Raw genomic sequence first — 24662 nt, 5'->3', positions numbered from 1 at the left:
CATGTGAGTTGTGATACTGGCCTGTCATCCTAATCTTTTCCTGATTTTCAGTCTAATAGACCAAAGAATTACTAAGGACAGGTTTTTTAATTTCCCATACTTCATTGTGTCTTCTTTCCTTTCCATTACTTAAGGATTAGATAGCTTGTTTATTGAAATATTGTTTTTAGCCCTTATATTTATCCACATACTTGAGGTTGGAAATTTTCTTACTTTTATTTTTGAGAAGTAAATCCACTTTGAACATTTAGGCACATATTTGTTATACATCTATGTTTTGGGTGACTTAATTATCAGAGAGTTAAACCTTTACATTATATGATGTAAAGAACTTCTGAACTCTTTTCCAAATTGTCTGTAGCATTTCTAGATTCTTACCACGAGTACAAAGTAGTTCCAAATTCTCCACATCCATTTTAATCCTTCTCATTTTCTGTCTTTTTATTGTGTTACTAGTTGAAAAGTGGAAACTAACCCAATTACTTCCATTTCCCTGGTAGCTAATAATGTTTAGCATCTTTCCAGGGGTTCACTGACCTGTCATTGAAGAATCATCTGTTGAGATCTTTAACCATTTATAAACTGAGTAGTCATTTTGGAACTATGCTGTCATATAGATAACAATACTTCATCGAATGATACTAGTATCTTTGGTTTTGTGGGTTATAGTTTTTAATATTGTTATTCTTTGAGGTGGAATATTTCATTATATTGATGTAGTAAATTTTATTTTTTTGTTTTGTTTTGGTGCTGGTGTTACAAACATTCTGCTGTCACAATAGTCTGCTAAATTGAGTCATGAAAATTTGCTTTATTGTGCTTTTTTTCTATGAATTTTATAGCTGCAGCTTGCACACTTAGGACTGTAACTCAGGCTGAGGAAAAGTGTCTGTGTATGACATTCAGTCTGGCCTTGCTTTGTGTTGTACAAACACACAGTTGACATACTACTGTACAATATTCCAAAATTCCAGTGAAGTCACCCAAAAACACTTGTCAGAAACATTTTGCCATACATTCATGAACATATTTCAAGGATTTCATTGATATTTGACTAATATATAAGTCAAACTTCATGTTATACAAGATTTAATGAGTGTATCTAACAAGTTTGAGCTGTGATTTTGGTAGGTATCGCACTGAATTGGTACAGCAACTTGCTGAGTATTTTCCTAGATAATAGTGTGATAACTAACCCTGGGTGTCCACTTGACTGGAAGCTTAAACAGTTAAAAGTGGTGTTAAAAATTTATTTGATTGGTTGGCTGAGGTATTTATCAAAAGATGGCCTACTGAAGGAATTGTAAGGCTCAGGAAAATTGGCATCTTTAAGTAGATTCACAGTATAAAACCGAATCCTCCACAATGGGAGAGTCCAGATGACATGCCTTTCAATGATTTTGGATGATTTTCAATGATTTTGCAGGACCAGCACATTTGAAGAGCATTATTTTTGTTCTTTTCCTTATGCCAAATCTTAGAGTTGGAGATGCATCAATTAAATGCAAATGTAATAGGTTTAACAGGACCTCAGAGTAGGGAGCAGGGATTAGGTAGTAGTATTGAATTACCAAAGGCAAGGTGAACATACTTATCGAAATGGGCAGCAAAGAAAAATCTGCTTATAATGGTATGACCTGTATGAACCTTTGGTATTGGCTAATCAATAATGGTGTTTCCAGGGACCAAATACATAAGAAGCCTACTAAGTTTTTATTTGATCTGTACAAGCAAAAAAACTCTAGAACAAATGACAGAAAGTCGATATTTGGTCATAGAAATAGAGAATCCTATCCAGTCACCCAGTTTCCAGACTTAAGATGGTTTACAGACCCAGAGCCCCTTGAATGAAGGGAAGGCCAGGTTCCCTTGAGGAAGGACCTTGTCACAATACCAAAGAGTTATGCTATTCGCCTTTCTCCCATCTTTTCTCAGAGGGACCTGCAACCTTTTACTAGGGTAGCAGTACATTGGAAAAAAGGAAATAATCAGACTTTCTTTTTTTAAAAAATACATTATTATTATTATTTTTTTTTATGTGTATTCGTGTAAAGTCTGCATGTAGGTAAGTGCACCCATCTCATGCCTGCAGAGGACAGAAGAGGCTGCCGGATCCCCTGGAACTGGAGTTATGGACAGTTGTTAGCTGCCATGTGGATGCTAGGATTCGAACCCATATCTTCTGTAAGAACAGTCAGTGTTCTTAACCACTGAGACATCTCTCCAGCCCCAAGACTTTCTGAGGCCTATTGGATACTGGTTCTGAGTTCACACGGATTCCAGGAGACCCTAAAAAGCATTGTGGGCTTATGGAGGTCAGGTGATAAATGGAGTTTTGGCTGGTCTGACTCACAGTGGGTCCAACGGGTTCCTGAACTCAACCTGTGGTTTCCTTAGTCTCAGAATGTATAATTGGGAAAGATATACTTAGAAACTGGGAGAATCCCCACATTGGTTCTCTGACTTGTGGAGTGAAAGTTATTATGTTTGGAAAGGCCAAATGGAAACCATTGCCATTGTCTCTACCAAGGAAAATAATGAACCAAAACAATATCAAATTCCCTTGAGGGACTACAGAAATTAGTGCCACCATCAAGGATTTCAAAGATGCAGGGGTGCTGATTCACACCACATCTCCCTTTAACTCTCCTGTTTGGTCTGTGCAAAAGACAGATGGATCATGGAGAATGACACTTGACTATCAAAACCTCAATCAAGTAGTGACCCCAGTTGCAGCTACTGTACCAGAAGTCGTTTCCTTACTTAAGCAGATTAATACATCTCTTGGTACCTGATATGTAGTTATTGATCTGGCAAATGCTTTCTTCTCAATACTGGTTCATAAGGACCACCAGAAGCAATTTGCTTTCATCTGGCAAGGCCAACAGTATACCTTTACTGTCCTACCTCAAAGCTATGTTACATCTCTAGACTTGTGCCATAACTTAGTTTGAAGAGATCTTGATCCTGACTCTTGCACAAAATATCATACTGGCCCACTATATTCATTCTGATTAAATCCAGCTAGCAGGAGTTAGCTACCAGTCTGGACTTGTTGGTAAAGCATATGCATGTGAGAGAATGGGAAATAAATCCAACTAAAATTCAAGGGCCTTCTACCTCAGTGAAATTTCTAGTTCAGTGGTGTGGAGCATGTGGAGACATTCCTTCAAAGGTGAAGGGTAAGTTGTTGCACTTGGCCCCGCCCTACACCAAGAAAGAAATTTAACACTTAGTGGGCCTCTGGATTTTGGAGGCAGCACATTCCTCATCTGTATCTTTTACTAAGACCCATATATCATATATCTTGCCATATTTTGGAAGGCAGCTAGTGTTGACTGGGGCCTGGAACATGAAAAGGCTCTTCAACAGGTCTAAGTTGCTGTGCAGGCTGCTCTGCCCCTTGAGCCATATGATCCAGTGGACCCAATGGTGCTTGAGGTTTCAGTGGCAAATAGAGATGCCGTTTGGAGTCTCTGGAAGGCCCCCATAGGGGAATCACAGCAGAGATGATTAGGATTTTGGAATAAAACTCTACCTTCATCTGAATCCAACCATTCTTCCTTTGAAAGACAGCTCTTAGCCTGTTATCGGGCCTTAGTGGAAACAAAATGTTTGGCCATGGGCCACCAAGTCCTCCATGCAACCTGAGCTGCCCATCATGAGCTGGGTGTTATCTGATGCTCCCCCAAGCCATAAATTAGGGAGCACACAACAATAATCCATTATCAAATGAAAGTGATATATCAGGCCTAAGCAGGCCCTGAGGACACAAGCAAGTTACATGAAATTTTCCAAATGCCTATGGTTCCTATTCCTGTTACAGTGCCTCCTGTTCTCAAGCATAAACCCATGGATTCATGGTGTGTTCCCTATGATCAGTTAACTGAGGAAGAGAAGACAAGGACTTGGTTTACAGATGATTCTGCCCAATATGACATTCAGCCATCACCCAGAAGTGCTGCGGCACTACAGACAATCACCAGAACAATCCGAAGGACACTAGTGAAGAATTCTTCACAGTGGGAAGAACTTTGGGTAATTCACATCATCCTGCATTTTGCTTGGAAGGAGAAATTACCTGAAGTGCAATTGTATACAGGTTCATGGGCTATACCTAATGGTTTTGCTGGATGGCCAGGGACTTGGAAGGAGCATGACTGGAAAATTGGTGAGAAAGACATTTGGGGAAGAAGTATGTGGATAGATCTCTCCAAATGGGCAAAGGATGTGAACATACTTGTGTCTCATGTAAATGATCATCATTGTGAAGACAGTGTCTCATGTAAATTCTCATCGAAAGGTGATTTCAGCAGAGGATTAGTTCAATAATCAGGTAGTTTGGATGACTGTTTCTTTAGACAGTCAGCCTCTTCTCCAGCTATCTCTGTCACTGCTCAATGGGCCCATGAACAAAGTGGCCATGGTGGCAAAGATGGAGGTTACGCATGGGCTGCACAAGATGGACTCCCACTCACCAAGGCTGATCTAGCTACAGCAGCTGCATGCCATATCTGCCAACAGCAGAGAACAACACTGAGCCCCTAATATGGCACTATTCCCTGGGTTGACCAACTGGCAACCTGGTGGCAGGTTGGCTACACGGGACCACTTTTATCCTAGAGGGGGCAGCACTTTATCCCTACATGAATAGACACTTATCCTGGTTATGGATTTGGCTTTCCTGCACGTAATGCTTCTGCCAAAACTACCATCCAGGGACTTACAGAATGCCTTATCCACTGTCATGGTATTCCGCACAGCATTGCTTCACCAGGGAACTCATTTCACAGCCAAAGAACTAAGACAATGGTTTTGTAGTGTCCTCCAGAAGGCAGTATATGCTTTGAATCAGTGTCCAGTATACGGTACTGTTTCTCCTATAGCCAGGATTCATGGATTCAGGAATCAAGGGGTGGAAGTGGAAAGGATTCCACTCACATTTCACCCCTAGTGACACACTAGGAAAATTTTTGCTCCTGTACCTGTGACTTAGTGCTCTGCTGGTCTAGAAGTTTTGGTTCCAGAGAGGGGGCAAAATGCTTCTGCCAGGAGATACAACAAATATTCCATTGAACTGAAACGTAAGACATCCCCTGTCCCCCTTTGGGCTTCTGATGCACTTAAGTCAATGGACTAAGAAAGAAATAACAGTATTAGGAGGAGTGATTGATCCAGACTACCATGGAGACATTGGACTGTTCTCCACAATGGAGGTAAGAAAGATTATGTCTGGAAGGCAGGAGATTCTCTAGGGCATCTTTTGATGCTACCATGTCCTGTGATTAGGGTCAATGAGAAATTGCAACAACCCAATTCAAACAGGCCAAAAAATGGCCCAGACCCTTCAGGGATGAAGATATGGGTCACTCTTACAGGGAAAGAACCAAGATCTGCAGAGGTGCTTGCTGATGGTAGAGGAAATACAGAATGCATTTCTGCAGAGGTTGTTATGACTATCAACTGAGGCCACGTGACCAGTTGCATGAACCCTGGATTGTAATTTATATGAGCATTTTTATCCTATTTGGTTAAGAACACATTTGTGAATATATGCACATATATTATACAGATATTTGTGTTGTTCCCTTTTGAATGTGAAATTGAGATAAGTATTAAGTGGCTAAGTGCTGGATATCTATATTATCATATTTAGTTTATGCAAGCATTCCTCAAAGATCTTACCACCTACTCTAAGATATATAATGTGTTTGAGTTGTACTTGGGATAGTTATATCTTGTTAGGAGAAATTCTGACCTTGCCACTGTTTTCATTTGAAAATTAAGCATGACTTGGGTGTCAAGTTGACAAGGGGTAGACTTTTGATGGATAATCCTGGGTGTCAATGTGACTGGATATGAAGTTAACTGAAATGAAAGAGACCTTCTTGATTAGATCATTTGAAGCTGAAAGAACCATGATACATGTAGGCATTACTTTCTGATGGAAGCAGATATAAAAGACTGTGGCAGAAGGGAGCTTCTGTTTTTTTGTCCCTTGCCTTCACTCTCACTAGTGAGTAACCAACTCATCAGAAGACCAGCTGATCTCCCAGAATCCATCAGACCTTCAGGGCCATATTGGGACTGCTGAGATATTCAGCCTCTTGGTCTGAGCAACTTCTGGATGCTCAGCCTCTACAATGTGGTGCAGCCATTTTTGGACTACTTAGACTCTATCCTCTAAGCTAATTTAATAAATAAATAAATATATACATATATATTTATATATAATCAATAAACAGTTCTGTTTTTTAGACAGCCTTAATATAAATGATAATTCTTTTAATAGGATGTCTTTCCGTTTACACAAATTTTTAATTTTAACCAAAACATGCCAATGAGGTAGAATGTTAGCTCATGCTTCTAAGCGCCACACTCAGGAGGCTGAGAGAGGAAAATTGTGAATCCCAACCTGTGTAGACTAGATGGCGAAACTGACTTCTTAGTGGGAAAAAAAGTGTTTTGTGTTTCAAATGATAAATTTTATCATTAATTAAATTTATTTCTAAGTGTCTTTTTTTTGTTGATGTGATTGAAGTCACAGTATTGTCTTAATTTTATTTTGCATTTTTTATTTTTAGCACAAGTAAATAAAATTGGTTTTTTTGTTGTTGTTGTTATTGTTGTTCTTGTTTTCTGACACAGCTTCTCCATGTAGTCCCAGATGGCTTAGACCTAGCTATGTAAACCAGGTTGGTCTAGATCTCATAGAGATCTACCTGTTTCTGCTTCTCAAGTGTTAGAATTACAGACATGTGTCACTGTGTCAGCATAGTTTTTAATATATAAATAACATAAGTGTCTTAGTTTTTAAGCTCACCTATTACTTTATAAATTTTAATGTATTTCTTAAGATTTTCTGACTGTTAGATCATGTTGCCTGCAAGAACAGACAATTTCAATTTCTGCTATTAATACAGAACAATTTTTTCTTTGTTTTATTTCATAGGTTAGAAGATTCATTTTAAAATGACTAGAAATGGCAAGGATTGGCATTGATGTGTTACACCCCCCTTAGGAGAGAGCTTAAAAACTAAGACACTTATGTTTTTAAAATGACTAGAAATGGCAAGGATTGGCATTGATGTGTTACACCCCCCCTTAGGAGAGAGCTTAGCATTCCCAATAGATACTGCATTACTAAGGAGATTTTCAAGCATGTCCATTGTGATATTTAAAATTTGAAATATTTTTATAATGAAAGAATGATTTCAGTTACCAGCTATTTTCCTTTCTTTTTCAATATATTATAACTTTTTTCTTTTTGTGAACCAGAATAAAATGTGTGTTGTTTATAAAATTGTCTTGAAATCGGGTAAAAGTCTGGATATGGTGATGTGTGTGTTTTAGTTTGTTTATCCATTGCTGTGACAAAATACTCTAATACCAACTTGGGCAGGAAAGGGTAACAGCTCCTGGGTCACAGCTCATCAGGGAGTCAAGGTAGGAACTCAGGACAGGAACCTGGAGGCAGGAGCTAGAGCACAGGATATGGAGGAACTCTGCATACTGGCTTGCTCCCTGGGCCCCTGCTCAGCTTGCTTTCTTATGCAACATAGGCCCACCTGCCCAGGGGTGGCACCACCCACAGTGGGCTTTGCCCTCCACCATCACACAACAATCAAGAAGATGCCCTACAGACCTGGCCACAGTCCAGTTCAATGGATGCAATTCCCCAATTGAGGCTCCCTCAACCCAGGTGTGTCAAGTTGATACTAAAGCTATCCAGCACAGTGTGCTTGTAATCCCAACACTTGGGAAGTGGAGACAGGAGGCTCTGGGGTTCAAGGGCAACCTTCACTACAAAGCATGCTGAGACCAGAGGTCAGCCTCGGCCACATGAGACCCTCTCTCTAAAATTTTTTAAAGTGAAATAAGGGGCTGGAGACACAGCTCAGCAGTTAAGAGCACTTGCTACTTTTTCAGAAGACCGAGGTTGGGTTTATAGCACCACATTGGTGGCTAGTAACTCCAGTACCAGTGAATCCACTGTTCTCTTCTGGCCTCTGCCTACACTGAACAAATGGGTGCATTTGCTTATATGTAGGCCAAGCACTATATACACACAAAATAAAAATAAAATAAACCAAAAAATAAATAAAAACAAATCAATTGATAGAAAATACATATTTAAAATCTTTTATAATTTCACAATTACCATTGCATTAATTACATTTATATTGTGGTGACAATAGCAACTATTTAAAGGGAGAGAGATTCATTTGCTTCATTGTTTCACAGGGTCTCAATCTAAAATAGTGTGCGAGAATGGAAAGTGTCAGGAACCAGGCACTGTGCTAAAATGTAAGTCCTACCCATAGTGAACTACTCTTTTAAAAAATATTTTTATTTCATGTGTTTGGGTTATTGCCTGCATGTATGTAAGTGCAGGGCAATGCCCATGGTCAGGAACCAGGCACTGTGCTAAAATGTAAGTCCTACCCATAGTGAACTACTCTTTTAAAAAATATTTTTATTTCATGTGTTTGGGTTATTGCCTGCATGTATGTAAGTGCAGGGCAATGCCCATGATGGTCAGAAGAGGGTATTAGATCCCCTGGAACTGGAGTTATGGGCAGTTGTTAGCAGCGTGGGTGCTAGTAATCAAATTGTTAGCCACCATGTGGGTGTTGGGAATAGACCCCAGGTCCTCTGCAAGGGCAGCCAGTATTCTTAACCACTGAGCTATATCTCCAGCCACATAATGACCTACTCTTACCAGCTATGTCCCTGCCTGAAGGTTCCACAGTCTCTGAAAATACTGCCACCAGCTAGAGAACAGCATTCAGAACTGTGAACCTGTGAGGTCATCTCAGATTCAAACCATAATAACCGTAAGAGGCTGCCAATTTCTTTTCATATAGATTCCAACTTCTGAGGTCACACAATTTTAGACTCTAAATTTTCTTTTGAGCTTTTAGTCTTGTCTCAAGCAATGCATTCAGCTCTATTGCTCAGAAACAGATTAGTCTTCTTTGCTTTTTGAAAGATGGTTTTTCCATGGACAAAATTCTTTGTTTTCAGTGACATTCTTTCGGCCATTTCAGAATGTCTTCCTATGGTTTCTGAATCTCTGCTGTTTGTGATTACATGTTCATTTCTGTAATTGAAAACTTCATTTTTTTTTTGTTGCTATGATTTTTCTCTGGCAGGGCTTGTGTGTGTGTATGTGTGTGTATGTGTGTGTGTGTGTTTGTATGTGATGAGGGCACGTGTATATGTCATGTGTAAGGGTGGAGGTGAGTGAGAAGATGTGCACACATTTGTGTATGCAACTGTGTGGTTGGTGTCAGTGTTCCTCATTAGCTCTCCACCTGATATTGAGGCAGAGTCTGACTGAAAAAGGAGATCATCTTTCAGCTTGTAGAGCTAGCCAGCATGCTCTAAGGATCTCGTTTCTGCTTCCCGAGGGTTGGGATTACAAGCCCAGCATTTATGTGGGTGATGGAGATCCAAATTCCAGTCTTCTCCCTGGTATAGCAAGCACTTTTCCCACTGAGCCATATCTCCAGCCCCTGACATTGGCCTCTAACAGTCTTGTTCTGCTGGGTGTGATTGTGAACATATTGGTATTTACAGAGTTTGAGCCCTTTCAGCTTCTTGAATATGCAGGCTAATGTTTCCCTTAACATTAGGGACATTTGCGGGCACTATGGCTTCAATTTTCTCCCTCTCCCTTTACTTCCATCATGCGTGTTTTGTTGTGCATAGGGACAGCCCACTTTTGCTTGAGGTTTCTGTTTTCTTTCTCTTTCTGCTTGGCCTTTCTATGGCACCATCATTGTGTATCCCATTCAGTTGGTTACCCATTCTCAAGTTCCCTGGTGCTATCTTTGTCAGATCAAATCTCCTCTAATGTCTTATTCTTTCCCATCACTCAGCTTTCCCATTCTAAGCTCTCAGTTTGTTTCCTTTTACATTGCTATCTTTTGGTTTTAGTGATATCTGTTTTTGATAAGACATGGCTATTCCTTTGTTACAGAAATAATCAGAGACCAATAGCCAGGCAGGTGAGGAGAGTTTAATTTCATAGTAGTGATACTGACCCCTTGTTCAAGTTTTTTTTTTTGGGGGGGGTTATATTCGTATCTGAGGAATGCAAGCAAAAAGTGTATAGTATATACATGGTAATTAAGATAACATAAGGCTTCAAACAGAAATGCAAAGGTAACAAATGTGAAAGCCTTGGAAAACAAAGATTACTATACTGGGTAAATGTTACTGGAATGTGATAACTTTGAAAACAAAGACTTCTATACTAGATAACCACAGTGGGCAGGGGAAGATTCCTGTTGATTTTCCCATTTCTAACTCCAGGATTTTCCTGTTCCAGAGTTCTTAATTACCATCACATTGCAAAAGCTTTTAGCATCTGATATGCTCTTCTATTTCTATAATACCATCTTTTGCTTATTTTAGATTTATTTGCTTCTGTTTCTGAAGCAGTAAATGCAAGGCCTGCTTCACAGTCTCCTCACATGACTGGAATTGGACCCTCTCATGAGTAGTTTGGTAGCTCACTTTTTCCATCTTACAAATTATATTTTCTTTTTCTCTTACATTTTCGCTTTTCCTTTTGTATTAAATATGAGGCATATTGCATCACAGTGTGGCAAATCCACAATTCAACAGAGCTTCTTAATGAATGTTTGTTTTTTAGAGATTTTATTGAACATTGATGGTGAAACAGAGTCCCTGCCAACCATGAAGCCTTTAGCATCATTGCTCAGTGGGTACAACCAGAGCAGTTCATAGTCACAATAGAATGAGATTAGTGAGCAGAATTCTTTTTGGTTATTCTTTTACCAAAAATTCTTTGTTAAGTTGTTTTTCTCTGTAGGTATGAGACCCAGCCATTAAGCTGCACTGATTGCTGGCTTCTTTGGGTATTGTAACAGTACCCTGGGGAGTTAAGTGTTCTAAAATCTGTTCAAATTGAATCCTTGCCCCTCTGCAAAGGTAGTTTTTGAGGCTTAACTTTATACTTCTTCTGACACCTGGAGTGGTCTTTCCAGCCCTCTTTCTATCTGATTCTCTATGGCAATAACAGTTGGCCTAGAATTTACTTTGTTGCTGCAGGGATCTACCAGTCTCCATTTTGTTGCTTAAAATGAAAACTTCGTTTTGAAGACTGTCCATAGCTTGCTTTTCTTTACTCTATTTCAAGTAGTCAGATTTTGAAGCTAATTTTGGAGTCCTTTACTTTTATGGCCCTACTTGTTTTAGTCAAAGCACCTGGGCTCTGCTCTAAAAGGAAAGGTGAAGACTTTTTTTGTTTTGTTTTGAGTAACACTCACACTGGAAGGGAACAGCAGACTTGAGTGTTGGAGATACTGGTGTTCTGGAAGTTCTGCTCTGCCTGTCCTGTCAGGCGAGGCCCAGTCATTCAGCTGCGGCTATGTGCTCTGTCCTCCAAGTGAGCTTCAGCATATCCTAGCCCACAAGTGCATCATTTAGCACTGCTGTAGCAAGCAGGAAGTTGATTGCTATTTAAAGAATTCCACAATTAATTCTGCCTTAGCATGACATAATTCAGGAGGTAAAGACAAGAATATTACTGCAAGTTCAAAGACAGTATGGACAAAAGTTATCAAAAAATTCTGCCCCTTGGACTATACTCCCTGCAAGACTGACCAATTGATTAACAAGCACTTCAGTAACTGTGGAGTGTTTGGAATGTTGCAGATCCCTAGCCTATTTACAACTTATCTTGGGCCTTGTTTAGCCTGTAAATAGCTAAACTCCCACTCCTTGCCCAATACAGAATATATTAACTTAACAAAGAAATACTTCCACTAACCCAAAGGCTGTCATCAGATAGCATCTAAGCCAATGGAAATGATTTCTCTACTGCTGTATCTGCCTACTTAACGTTTCCACTAATGTATTAGGAAAAGGGTTTTGATTTATGACTTCTGTTTGTTCTGTTACTATAAAAACTTCTTGAAACTGCATCCATGCTGGAACATTGAATTTGGGATAATCTGAATCTGTGTCCCTGGGTAATGGTCAATCATATTTTTGTTCCAGAATAAACTATCTCTTATCCCCTTTGAGGTGACAGTTATGCTTTTTCATGGACAGCAGCATGGGCTACCTAGTGAGACTATGTCGGAAAATAAAAGGGAAAAGGAATTCCTTCTGAGGCTATATTCCTGGTACTAAGCAAGGATGGAGCCTGGTTGGGCACATTCAGCACTACAAGGCTACAGTTAGAACCCAAAGGAGGACATGTCTTATTATTAGTCAGACTACACCCCAGGCCTTTGTCAGAAAGGCTTATTTAAATCTTTTGTAGTATTATCGAAATCTAAATTTTAAATTGACTATATTATGGTGTCCACTGACTGCCCTCATAGCTTTCCAAACATGTAAATTTTACTTCCCATAGTACTTTTTTCATACTGAAATGGGGAGAAAAAGGGTCCCCTAGAGGGTTCTTAGTCTCACTCACGATATTCTGACTGTCCCTTTTGTCCACGATAATATTGTTACAGAGTTTGGGACCACAGGGAAAGACTGCCCAGACTCAAAAAGTTCTAAATCAGCTGAATTAAGCTTTTACAGTTTTACTATATTTTAAAGATAAATCCTCAGAGTAGGCAAGCTAGTAACCTTGGCAGTTTCCTTGAGGAGGAGAATGGAGGGGACAAGGTGTTAGACACATGGCTGACTGGCAGCCACATGGCTGGGAGAAGGAAGCTTTAGAGAAAAAGTAAAGAAATACGAGATACTAGGGGCAGCCCAAAGCCTTAAAGAAAGTATGTTTAGTAAGAAAGGCATGAAGAAGAAAAGGAGAAATTACGCTTTCCTGAAGAGTTCAGGAAAGCAGACAGACTTGCAGAGACCTACATGGCTGTGGCTGGTCTGGAAGTTCTGTGGGGACCTGAGCTAGTTCCAGGCAGAAATATTCACTACTTAATCAACACACCAGATATTCTACCCATCTACTTAGCATAGCCTGCCTTCCTGGGAGTGGTTCTATCCCCAGGAAATTGACCAGTGAGACTGGAAAAATGGGTCTTCCAACAGATAGACTAGACATTTTCATAGTCTGGACCAGTTAATTAATGGGGCTTATTGATACTCTATCAACACCACCTTCTGTATAATGCATATTTTTTTCTATACTTAAAGTAATATAGTTGTGCATAATGCTTACAATTTAAAAGAATGTAGTAAGATAATACTTTTGAAGGCATGGCAAGGTGCCACAAGCCTTTAAATCCAGCACTTGGGAGGCAGAGTCAGGCAGAAATTTGTGAGTTCAAGTCCAGCCTGGTCTACATAGTGAGTTCCAGGACAGCTGGGGCTACAAGGAGACTCTATTAAAAAGAAAAAACAAAAACAAAAACAAAAACAAAAAACAACAACAAAAAAAACTTTTGAAAACCTTAAAGAAAGATTTAGAAATATTTTAAAGACTAAAAATTGTATACAGCTTTTCACAGAAAATTAAAATTAAATGTATAATTTCTTTTTTGTTAGTTGTTTTTTTGACACAGGGTATCCTTGTAGCTCCAGTTGCCCTGAAACTTGCTATGTAGAGCAGGCTGCTCTCAGTCTCACAGAATCTGCCTGCCTCTGCCTGCCAAACACTAGAATTAATAGGTGTGAAACAGGGAGTAAGAGTGTCCCCTAAAACAGTCTTAGTCTCTTTAATGAAAGAACTTAAGAAAGGACCCAGATGGAAGCTTTAAGACAATTTTATTAGAATTTTAAAGAAAAATCCTCATGGCAGGTGAGCTGGTAATCTTGGCAGCTGCCTTGAGGAGGAGAATGGTGGGGAGAAGGAAAGAAAGTCATGAAGCCATACTGGTTTAGAGCCTGTGTGGGGGTCACACACAGGGCTGACTGACAGCCCCATGGCTGGAAGAAGGAAGCTTTAGAGGAAAAGTAAAGAAATACAAGAAGCTAGGGACAGCCCAAAGAAATAAAGAAACCATGTTTAGAAAAGGAATATGAAGAAGAAAAGGAGAGATTATACTTTTCTGAAGAATTCAGAAAAGCAGGAAGACTTACAGAGACATCTCTGTCATTGGGTCAAGAAGTCTGTGCTAGGAGGTAGGATTCCAGGCATTAATGTACTAGGTATTCCACCCATCTATTTATCATGACTTAAGGTAGCCCTGCCTTTCTAGGGGTGCTCCTATGACCAGGTGATTGACCAGTGAAACTGGAAAGGTGGGTCCTTCAACACTATAGTCTTGACCAGTTAAACTTATGAAGCTATTTGCTACTCTAATAGTTGGGCCACTATGTCCTGTCTAATTTTACATAAAGTAGGAAAGTATGTCAAGTAAACCCCTAAAGAAAAACCTCAAAACTACCTTAATGGAACAGGTTGATGTGTTTGGAGAAAACTGTGAACCAGTTTACTTCCCAGGATGTTCTTTAAAACGATAGCATGTTCTCTCAGCATGTAGCAGAGCCTAGCAGCTGGATATAATGCTGACAGATTCTGATAGCTTAAAAGAGTGATCAGACAGTCAAAAAAAAGGCCTGTCAAAACTAGTAGTATTCCAGACCTATTGTGCACAGTCTTAGTGCATGCTCTTTGAAGAGTGACATCAGAAGTTTCATATCAGTTGGTTCACGTTGTATGTTCAATAGTTTAGTTCTCTTAAACAAGGCAGTAGCAGATAACCACGCACGTGATGGTAGCACAGTATGCACAACTGCTGCACTATCCCATCTAATGTTGCATTCTTGACCAAAACTGTGTCAGATGAAAATAAACAGGAAAAGTGAGAACAAGCAAAGAAGTAAAAAACAGACACAAGACTACCTGCTAGAGGGTTCAGCAACAATTAATTGACAAAGAAGTCAGCCATTATTCATTGTTCAAATAACCAATGTAAACTATGATTTAAGACTAAAGAAAGAGGTGTGGTGGCTCTGATGACAGCAGACCACCAGAGAGTGCCCACTTCTGGCGTTGACCAGATCTTAAACAGGATTGTAGAAGACAATTTCCAGAAACTAGGGAAAGACATCCTGTCTCCCTATTGGCTGGTACTTCCAATGGGCGGGGCCTGACACAGAGTGGGAACTAGGAAGGGGAGCCAGGAGCCATCTTGGGATAGAAGCCAGGAGCTTCTGGTAGAGCGTGATGGTGTAGGAAACTTGCAGCAACTCAAAGACAGAATGGACCAACTCCCTGTGGACCTGGGGTGAGATCACTGGCCCTGGAGGCATGAGCAAATGCTAGCGGGGCTATGGGCATGGCACGGTCTGATAAGGTAGGCTCTGAGTCACAGCAGCGCTGGGCTAGGTACTGCATACTCATTCCTTTGTAAGTTAATAAGCTCACATAAAATATATTATATGGTTTGTCTGATCATGCAGGGGACCCAGAGAGAATTTGGGCCACACATCCCCATATAAGCACAGGAAGCACATAGAACACCAAATAGACAGGATCATAAAAGAAACTCCCCATGACATATCATAGTGAAAACAATAAATGTACAGAACAAAGAGAGAATACTTAAAGCAGCAAAAGAAAACAAGTCACCTATAAAGAAAAGCCTATCAGAATTACAGCTGACTTATCAATGCAAACTATGAAAGCCAGAAAAGCCTGGACCAAGGTATTTCCAGTTCTACATGACAACAGATGCCAGCCCAGAATACTTTACCCAGCAAAAATATCTATTATAGTTGAGGGGAAAGAAAAATGTTCCATGACACGAAAAGCCTGAAAGAATACATGTCCACAAAACCAGCCCTTCAAAGAATACCTGAAGCAATATAGAGAGCAGGCAAGGAACAGCTATACCCCAGGGGCAACGAAAGAAATTAAATGAAAGTATAATTGTGGAACCACAAAATTAGAGCATACAAACAGCAAGCAAAATGATGGCAACCAATACGCATCTTTCAATAATAACTTTAAATATCAACAGACTGGACTCCCCAGTCGAAAGACACAGGCTAGTTGAATGGATTAAGAAACAAAATCCATCCCTTTCCTGTCTGTAAGAAATCCATCTCATCTTCAAGGACAGGCACTACCTTAAGGTAAAGGATGGAAAAGAATATTCCAAGAAAATGGCACTAAGAAACAAGCAGGGGTTGCAATTCTAACATCTGACAAAATGGACTTCAAAGTAAAACTAATAAAAAGAGATAAAGAGGGTCACTTCATTCTGATCAAAGGAACATTTAAGCAAGAATACATTACAGTTGTTAACATATATTCACCAAACCCTGGCACACCCAAATTCATAAAAACAACAGTACAGGACTTTCACATACAGATTAACCCCAGGTCAGTAACAGTAAGGGACTTCAGTACCCCACTGTCTCCATTAAAGATGTCTGAATTAAATGATAGCATACACCAAATGGACCTAACAGACATCTTTCAAATATTCCACTCAAGCACCAAAGAATACACTTTCTACTCAGCAGCCCATGGAACTTTTTAAAAAATTGATCACATATTGGTCCACAAAACAAAACTCAACAAAAACAAAAATATTGAAATAATTTCACGCATTCTATCAGACAACTCAATAATACTCAAAATCAACACTGGATGAAGCCCTAGTCACTACACAAAGTCATGGTGATTGAAAAACACACTGCTAAACAATGAGTGCGTCAAAGGAGAAATTAAGAAAGAAATAAAAGAATTCCTGGAATTCACCGAGAAGGACTATACAACACAACAAAACCTTTAGGACACTTTAAAATCAGTCCTAGGAGGGAAGTTCATAGCTCTAAATGCCTACATTAAAAAATTAGAAAGAGCTCAAATAAATGACCTAACACTGCAACGCTGGAAAGACAAAAACAAATGAAACCCAAACCCAGTAGAAGAGAAGAAATAAAAAAGAAACAGAACAGATATTAACGAAATAGAAACAAAGAAAGCACTACAAAAACTCAATGAATCTAAGAGCTGGTTCTTTGAAAAGCTAAACGAGATCTACAGACCTTTAGCCCAGTTAACCAAAAGAAAGAGCAAATCCAAATCAACAAAATCAGAGATGAAAAGGGAAACATCACAACAAACACCCAGCTGGAATGTAAACTGGAAGCATTCCCATTCCGGTTTTTACATTTCAGATCATTATAAGGGAATAATTTAAAAACCTATATGCTACCAAATTTGAAAATCTAAAAGAAATGGATGGATATCTAAAATCACAGGAACCACCAAAGTTAAACAAATAAGAGATCAACAGTTTAAACAGACCCATAACGTGTGAGGAAATTGAAACAGTAATAAAAAGCCTTCCAACCAAAATAAGCCTAGACCCAGATGGATTTACAGCAGAATTCCACCAGACATTTAAAGAAAACCTCCAAACAAAACTACTTAAATTATTCAAAAATATAGAAACAGAGGGAGAACTCCCAAATTCCTTCTATGAAGCCAGAATCACTCTAATACCCAAAAAGGGTAAAGATACAACTAAAAAAGAAAATTATAGACCCATATCCTTAATGGACATAGATGCAAAAATTCTTAACAAAATACTTGCAAACCACATACAGACACACATCAAAAAGATCATTCACCACGATCAAGTAGGCCTTATCCCAGAGATGCATGGATGGTTCACCATCTGCAACTAAATAAATGTCATTAATCATATAAATGTACTCAAAGTCAAAACCCACATTGTCATTTCAATAGATGCAAAAAAGGCTTTTGACAAAATTCAGCATGCTTATATGTTCAAAGTCCTAGTGGGAATTGGGCTGGAGGGAACATACCTCAACATTACTAAAGCTATATACAACAAACCCACAGCCAGCATCATTCTAAATGTAAAAAACTGGAAGCATTCCCATTAAAATCAGGAACCAGACAAGGATGTTCACTATTTCCACTCCTTTTCAACATAGTGCTTGAAACTCCTTCTAGAGCAATAAAACAGGAGAGGAAATTAAAGGACTACTAAGTGGAAAAGAAGAAGTCAAACTATCACTTTTTGCAGATGATATGATACTATACCTAAGAGATGACAAAAGTTCCACCAGAAAAGTCCTAAAACTGATCAACACTTTCAGTATAGTGGCAGGTTATAAAATCAATCTACAAAAATCAGTAGCCTTTCTATATACCAATAATAAGCAGTTGGAGAGAGAATATAGGGAAATGCTCCCATTCACAATAGTTGAAAAAAATATCTTAGAATAAATCTGACCAAAGACACCAAAGTTCTCTACAATGAAAATTTTAAAACATTAGAGAGATTGAGGAAAACACCAGGCGATGGAAGGACCTCCCATGCTCATGGATTGGAAGAATTAATATTGTGAAAATGAACATCCTACCAAAAGCAATATATAGATTCAATACAACTCCAATCAAAATCTCCATGACATACTTCATACAATTAGAAAAAAAAAAATCCTTAATTCATAGGGAAGCACAAAAGACCCCAGACAGCCAAAGCAACCCTGAGGACAAAGAGCACTGCTGTGGGCATTGCTATACCAGATCTCAACATGTACTACAGAGCTATAGTCTCCAGATCTCAATGTATACTACAGAGCCATAGTCATAAAAACAGCATGGTACTAGCCCCAAAACAGGAACATTATTGAAGATCCAAACCTGAGTACACGCAATTTCAGCCACCTGATATTTGACAAACGTGCCAAAAACACACAGCGGAGGAAAGACAGCATCTTCAACAACTGGTGCTGGCAAAACTGGATCTCTACATGTAGAAGAATGAAACTAGATCGTTATCTTTCACCTTGCACAATAGTCAACTCCAATTGGATCAAAGACCTCAATGTGAAACAGGAAACACTGAAATTATTAGAAGAAAATATTGGCAGTAACTTACAAGATATAAGTGTAGGAAAGGATTTTCTAAATCAGTAGTTGCTCAGGAATTAAGGTCAGCAACCAACAAGTGGGACCTCATTAAACTAAAAAGCTTCTGTACAGCAAAAGAAACAATCAAAAAAGTGAAGAGAAAACCCACAAAATGGGAAAAAATCTTTACCAGTGACACATCTGACAGGCGTTTAACATCCAGAATATATAAATAACTCAAAAAACAAAGAGTTGAGAAACTAAATGACCCAATAAAAAGATGGCCTAAAGATCTAAACAGAGAGTTCTCAAAGGAAGAAATAAAGATGGCTATGAAACATTGCAAAAAGTGTTCAACATCCTTAGTAATTAGGGAAATGCAAATTAAAACCACCCTAGGGTATCACCTTACCCCAATCAGACTGGCTAGGATCAAGAGAACAAGTGATACCAAATGCTAGTGAGGATGTGGAGAAAGGGGAACGTGCAGTCACTGCAGTGGGATTGCAAACTTGTGCAACCTCTATGGAAAACAGTGTGGATAATTCTTAAAAAACTAAAAATGAACCTACCATTGACCCAGTTATACCACTCCTTGGCATATACTCAAATGACTCATCCTATTGTAGAGACACTTGTGCAACCATGTTTGTTGCTGCTCTTTTCACAATAGCTAAGAGATGGAAGCAATCTAAGTGCCCCTCAACTGACAAGTAGTTAGCAAAAATGTGGTATATTTAAACAATGGAGCTCTATTCAGAGTAAAGAAAAATTAAATAATGAAATTTGCAGGTAAATGGATGGATCTAGAAACTGTTATACTAAGTGAAGTTACACAGACTCAACAAAAACAAACCAAACAGCATATGTTCTCCCTCATATGTGGATCCTAGCAACAAATCCTTTTAAATTCCAGGTCCTTTTAAATAAGATGATGCTATACAGCAGTCCTGTCTTCATGAAATAACTACCATCATCACGGCTTCAGCTGAGCCTGATCTCTAAACAACGTCATGATCAGGCTTGTTGATGGTTGTGCTGATTCATTAAAGGAGGGCCAAACAGGGTCATTGGACCTCACCACTTTGTCCAACCACTCTTCCCAGCAACTGAATATAATTTGACCCTAATCACACATGGCCTCCTGCATTTGGGGAGGGCTAAAGAATACAATCTAGGGAAGGCTAAGAAGAGAAGGCATGATCCATGATTGGTAAAGGCTTTCCAGTGTGCATACCCTCAGGGTATACATATACTTCAGCAACCCCTCAGTTATCTCAAAGCCTTTGAGAGGGAACTGACACTGATTTTAACCACTCCAACAGCTATCAAAATACTTTAAAGCAAACCTGAATCTGTCACACTGGAGTCCAGCCTTGGAAGACAAAAGAAAAATGAGGAGGGACCCAATAGAAGGATGCTTTTGGAAGCCCTTGTTAAAAAACTTCAATGGACTCTCATATGAACATTTGAAAATTGCCCTGTTCTAATTTTTTTCTAGTTCCCTGTCTAGAACTTGTAATGTTAATTACTCTTCCTTTACTTCTTCTTCACATCTCCTATTCATGATTCAAACTTTTTTTCCTCCTTGAGATAAGAGTTATGCAATTTGGGAGTCTTTCAGATAGACCCACTGAAGGAGTACTCCAGTTACACACCCTGCATCCTTGTTCAACATGGAAGAAGCCAGAACAATTCCATACTGGCAATTTGGGTAATCTCTTTAGAGGATGGTACGATAAGAATAGGAGGTAGGAATTGGCTAGGCAGTTAGGCTAAAAAGACCCCAAAGAAAAATAGCCAGTTTCTTGGCTTAAATTCAATGTCCTTGGGCCTCTTAGCAACCTACTCCATTCCAAAGGCTAAAAATGTCAAAAATATTTGAGAGTTTTTATCTAATCCTTAAATCTTAGGGTTACTTCTTCAGAAGGGGGCATGTTAGAGTAGCCAAAAGTCCCATTAAAAAATTAAAGAAGCAGAATGAGTACATGACTTTATTAGAAAAAAAAGTGATGGGGAGATATGGGAGGAGTTGGAGGGGAGGAAGTGTGCATGGATTTGATCAAACCACGTTATATGCATGTATGAAATTCTCAATAAATTATTTATTTAAAAAATAAATAAATAAAAACAAAAAATTTCATTAGATGAATGGACATGCTGAATAAAGAGAATACATATACACAGGCACCTCTGTATAAGAGAGGTGGAGAGATATATAAGGGCTGGAGAGATGGCTCAGCAGGTAAGAGCATTGACTGTTCTTGCAGAGGAACCTTGTTCAATTCCCAGCACCCATATGGTGACTAACAACCATCCATAACTCCAGTTCCAGGGGATCCAACACAGGTACTGCATGACTTGGGTACACTTACATACATACAGGCAATACAGTCAAACAAAACTAAAGAAATAAAATATTTTTTTAAAAAAGAAATTATTCATCCCCAGAACAGGAGAAAATCTCATTCCAGCAACATAGGTGCACCTGAAGGATTGGGTTAAGTCAAAAGGCCAAAGACAAAGAACAAGATCTCATTCCTAAGTGGAATCCCTAGTAGTCAACTTGGGTGCAGAAGGATGTACCGTGTTTGCCAAGGACTGGGATCAGGAAGAATGGGGAGCTATCAGTCAAAGAGTAGTTTCACTTTAAAAAAGTTCTGTAGATTTGATACACAGAAATGAGAATAATCACTAACAGTGGCGTACTGTATCATTAAAATTTACCAGAAATTTAAATGTTCTCACTCGCAGAGAGGGAGAGTAGAGAGGAAAAGAGGAATAGGTAAAGAAATAAAGAAAGAGAGGAGAGATAGAGAAAACAATGGTAACTATGAGGTGATGAATATGTTAATTAGCTTAACTGTGTGTCGTTATTCCACAATGTACACGTATATGAAAACCTCACATTGTACACTTGAAATATATGTATAATGTTGTCAATTCTATTTCAATAAAAATGAGAAAAGGAATCTTAAACAAAAAGGAATATTGGGGGCTGGAGAGATGGCTCAGCAGTTAAGATTACTGACTGCTCTGGCAGAGGACCCAGGTTCGATTGCCAGCACCCACATGATGGCTAGCAACCATCTATATCTCCAGTTCCAGAAGAATCCAAAACCCTCTTCTGAACTCTGTGGGCACTGTATGTGAATCCCAGGGATCAAACTTAAATTACCACGTTTGGCAGCAAGCGTCCTTACTCACTGAAGCATTCTGCCAGCCCGCAATTTTTAAGGGCATTAATGTTATGCTTTTTGTTGTTGTTGTTCTTTACAGTGATACAAAAATCACTGTGTAAATAATTTGAGAAATTTGTTGTTAAACCTATCACATATAGTCAGGTAATATACTTAAATTAAAATTAAAACAGAATGATGAGGAGTCAATCTTCACAGAAATGAGCAACTGATAACCTGAAATTAGCAGAAGACTGACTACAAAACCATTCAGATACAAACAAGAGGATTTTATGACACACAAAGATATATTTAATTTTTATCTCTTCTGTTTTTCTAGATGACATAAGGTAATAATTATCACACTTTTCTACAAAACAGCTCAAATGAAGATAGATTGGGATCATAGAGAAAGACTTCTCTGTGTAGAGGAGCATTGAGTTAGTAGAGCTCTGCTTTAGATTCTAAGAAGATAAGGTAGACAGTAAGCTCTAGAGCAACAACTACAAGGATGATTTTTAAATGATGAAAACATCACTCAGGAATGCAATCAATTTTAAAACAGCTCTCGCTTCAGAAAGAATAAGAATGAATTTATGCAGATCCAAATACAATTAACTGTGGCCTTACTGACATGTTTCAACACGGAAGCAGTGTCATAATTTTTACAATCTCAGAACAAGAGCAACAACAACAAAATTATATTCTGCACATTTTAAAAATTAATTGAGGGGAACATCAAGTAGGCAGGATTATCTGACCTTTAGCTTTTAGGCTGGTGGAAGGTAGTTGTCTGTGAAGTTAATATTCCAAAGGCTTCACCTGGTAGTTTAAAGGATATTATATCAGAAGGAGGTAAGTTCAAATTGGTCAGTAAGGAATTAAAAATAGTTCAAGATAATTTAATGTTTGATATAAATCATTCCAAGTCTCTGCAATCATGAAAATCAGTCAATCAGCCTTGCAGAACCTTCAATATAGGTAGGGCTTTTCTAGGAGCATTTTTTCTCAATACTCAATTCAAAATAAAGACACAAATGAGAAACACAGGAAATCATGACAGGAGACCTGTACAAAACAACATAGATACAAATTCACCAACAGGGTTGTGTGATCGTAATTATTATTTCGTATCATTTGTGTATGCTACACAAATAGAAATTATGTAAGAATTAAATATATATTTGTGTTGTCAGAAACTCCCCTTAAACAAGAATCTGAATGGTTTTGAAGCCTCTTGCTGATTTAAGGCTATCTGTTGCTCAGTTCAGCGTAGCTTGACTATCCAACCTCCTGCTTTAATTTCCAATATGTTGAATGACTATATGTAACGAGTTCAACAACAATGTAGACAAAATATTTGGACAAGTGACTTTTCATGATTACCAAGAATAAAAGAAAAGTAGGTGATTGAAAATTATCTCTTTAATGTAAATATATTAAAAACCCAAGTCTAACACAGGAATAGTAAGATTGGAGACAGACATATGCTCTTTAAAAGTGACAACTTTGATACTGAAAGATTTAAATAGAGAACGAAATGGGAGGAAAATAAACTTTTCTTCTAAAAGTACCCATAGGTCAACAAAAGTTGGCACTGAAGTCTATCAGGTGTGAGCCTTCCAGTTCCTCCATCAAAAAAATTGTCTCCTTTTCCTATTCGCTTCCTGCTCTCTTTGGTGACTTCTAGCTCTGGCTATCCTCTCCACACAGGGTTTGCACCCCCTTCCTCATGTGACTCCTTTCCCTCCTCTTGGAAACAGTGCATCCGTTGGGGGCGGGGGGGGGGCAGGGGGGCAAGCAGATGCACAGATGCCTCCCTTGGCCAGAGAGGATGGTGCAGGGTGTCAGGCCTTTTTTCCTGCAACACACTTTGCTAAAAGGATGTGAGTTTTACCTGGTGTCCTGCCCTGCCTCTGATCTTTCTTTGGGTACTTGGTAGAGGTCTGTGAGGCAGAACCTTGAGTCAGTGTGAAATCTCCATGTCCAAGGTCCCCAGCCTTCCCAAATAGATGATCCAGTCTAGGCATGGCCTTTATGAACTTGTTTTCCTTCTCTTGTGCAATACCAAGGACAGAGTATCTCCTTGTCCTCATTAGATGTTTCTTTACTTTGTGGTCCTGCATGCCAAGGCCTCATACTTGCTCCTGATTTTGTAGACTACTTTTTCTTTGTGTTGAGTAAGGAGTGCCTTTCTCTGCTTTCATGAAGAGTCATTTCTTTCTGCATCTGTGCAGCAGGAAACGGGTGTTTTCTGCAGTGTGTTGTTTCCAAGTTATTGCAAGAACAGGGTCAGTGCAGTATGCAGGTCTTGACCTCTTTAAAATGCTATTTGTGAATAATTAAATGTATGTGCTTTTAAAATTTTTTGTGTATAATCACTAATTACTGTTAAGTGGTTAAAACAAATAGTTTCTGATTATTGCAATTAAAGATTATTTTATATATTGCTTTTCTAAACTGAAATTATATTTTAATCAATTTGAAGTATTTATTAGTGATTTTGAAAAATATTAGGGAAGTGATTTATATGTATATAGAAATAAATATGTATATGTATTTATTCACTCTTTTAGTATGTAGTTATTCTTGTTCCATATGTAACTATATTTCCATTATTTATTGTTCTAATATGATCTCCAAAGTCAAGAGTAGCTACTGGGATTCCTTGATTTTTTTTTCTTATTTCTCTG

At 38.7% G+C, this 24662-nt stretch overlaps 1 pseudogene; it reads left to right on the top strand.

The window, feature by feature from the left end:
- The first annotated feature begins 2246 nt into the window (after positions 1-2246).
- On the top strand, positions 2247-4954 carry LOC103742411 (annotated as a pseudogene).
- Positions 4955-24662: the final 19708 nt, after the last annotated feature.

The sequence above is a fragment of the Nannospalax galili genome, unplaced genomic scaffold (assembly GCF_000622305.1).
Source record: "Nannospalax galili isolate Female #2095 unplaced genomic scaffold, S.galili_v1.0 scaffold359, whole genome shotgun sequence".
NCBI classification, from domain to species: domain Eukaryota; kingdom Metazoa; phylum Chordata; class Mammalia; order Rodentia; family Spalacidae; genus Nannospalax; species Nannospalax galili.
This window is presented reverse-complemented; position numbering and strand designations above follow the sequence as displayed.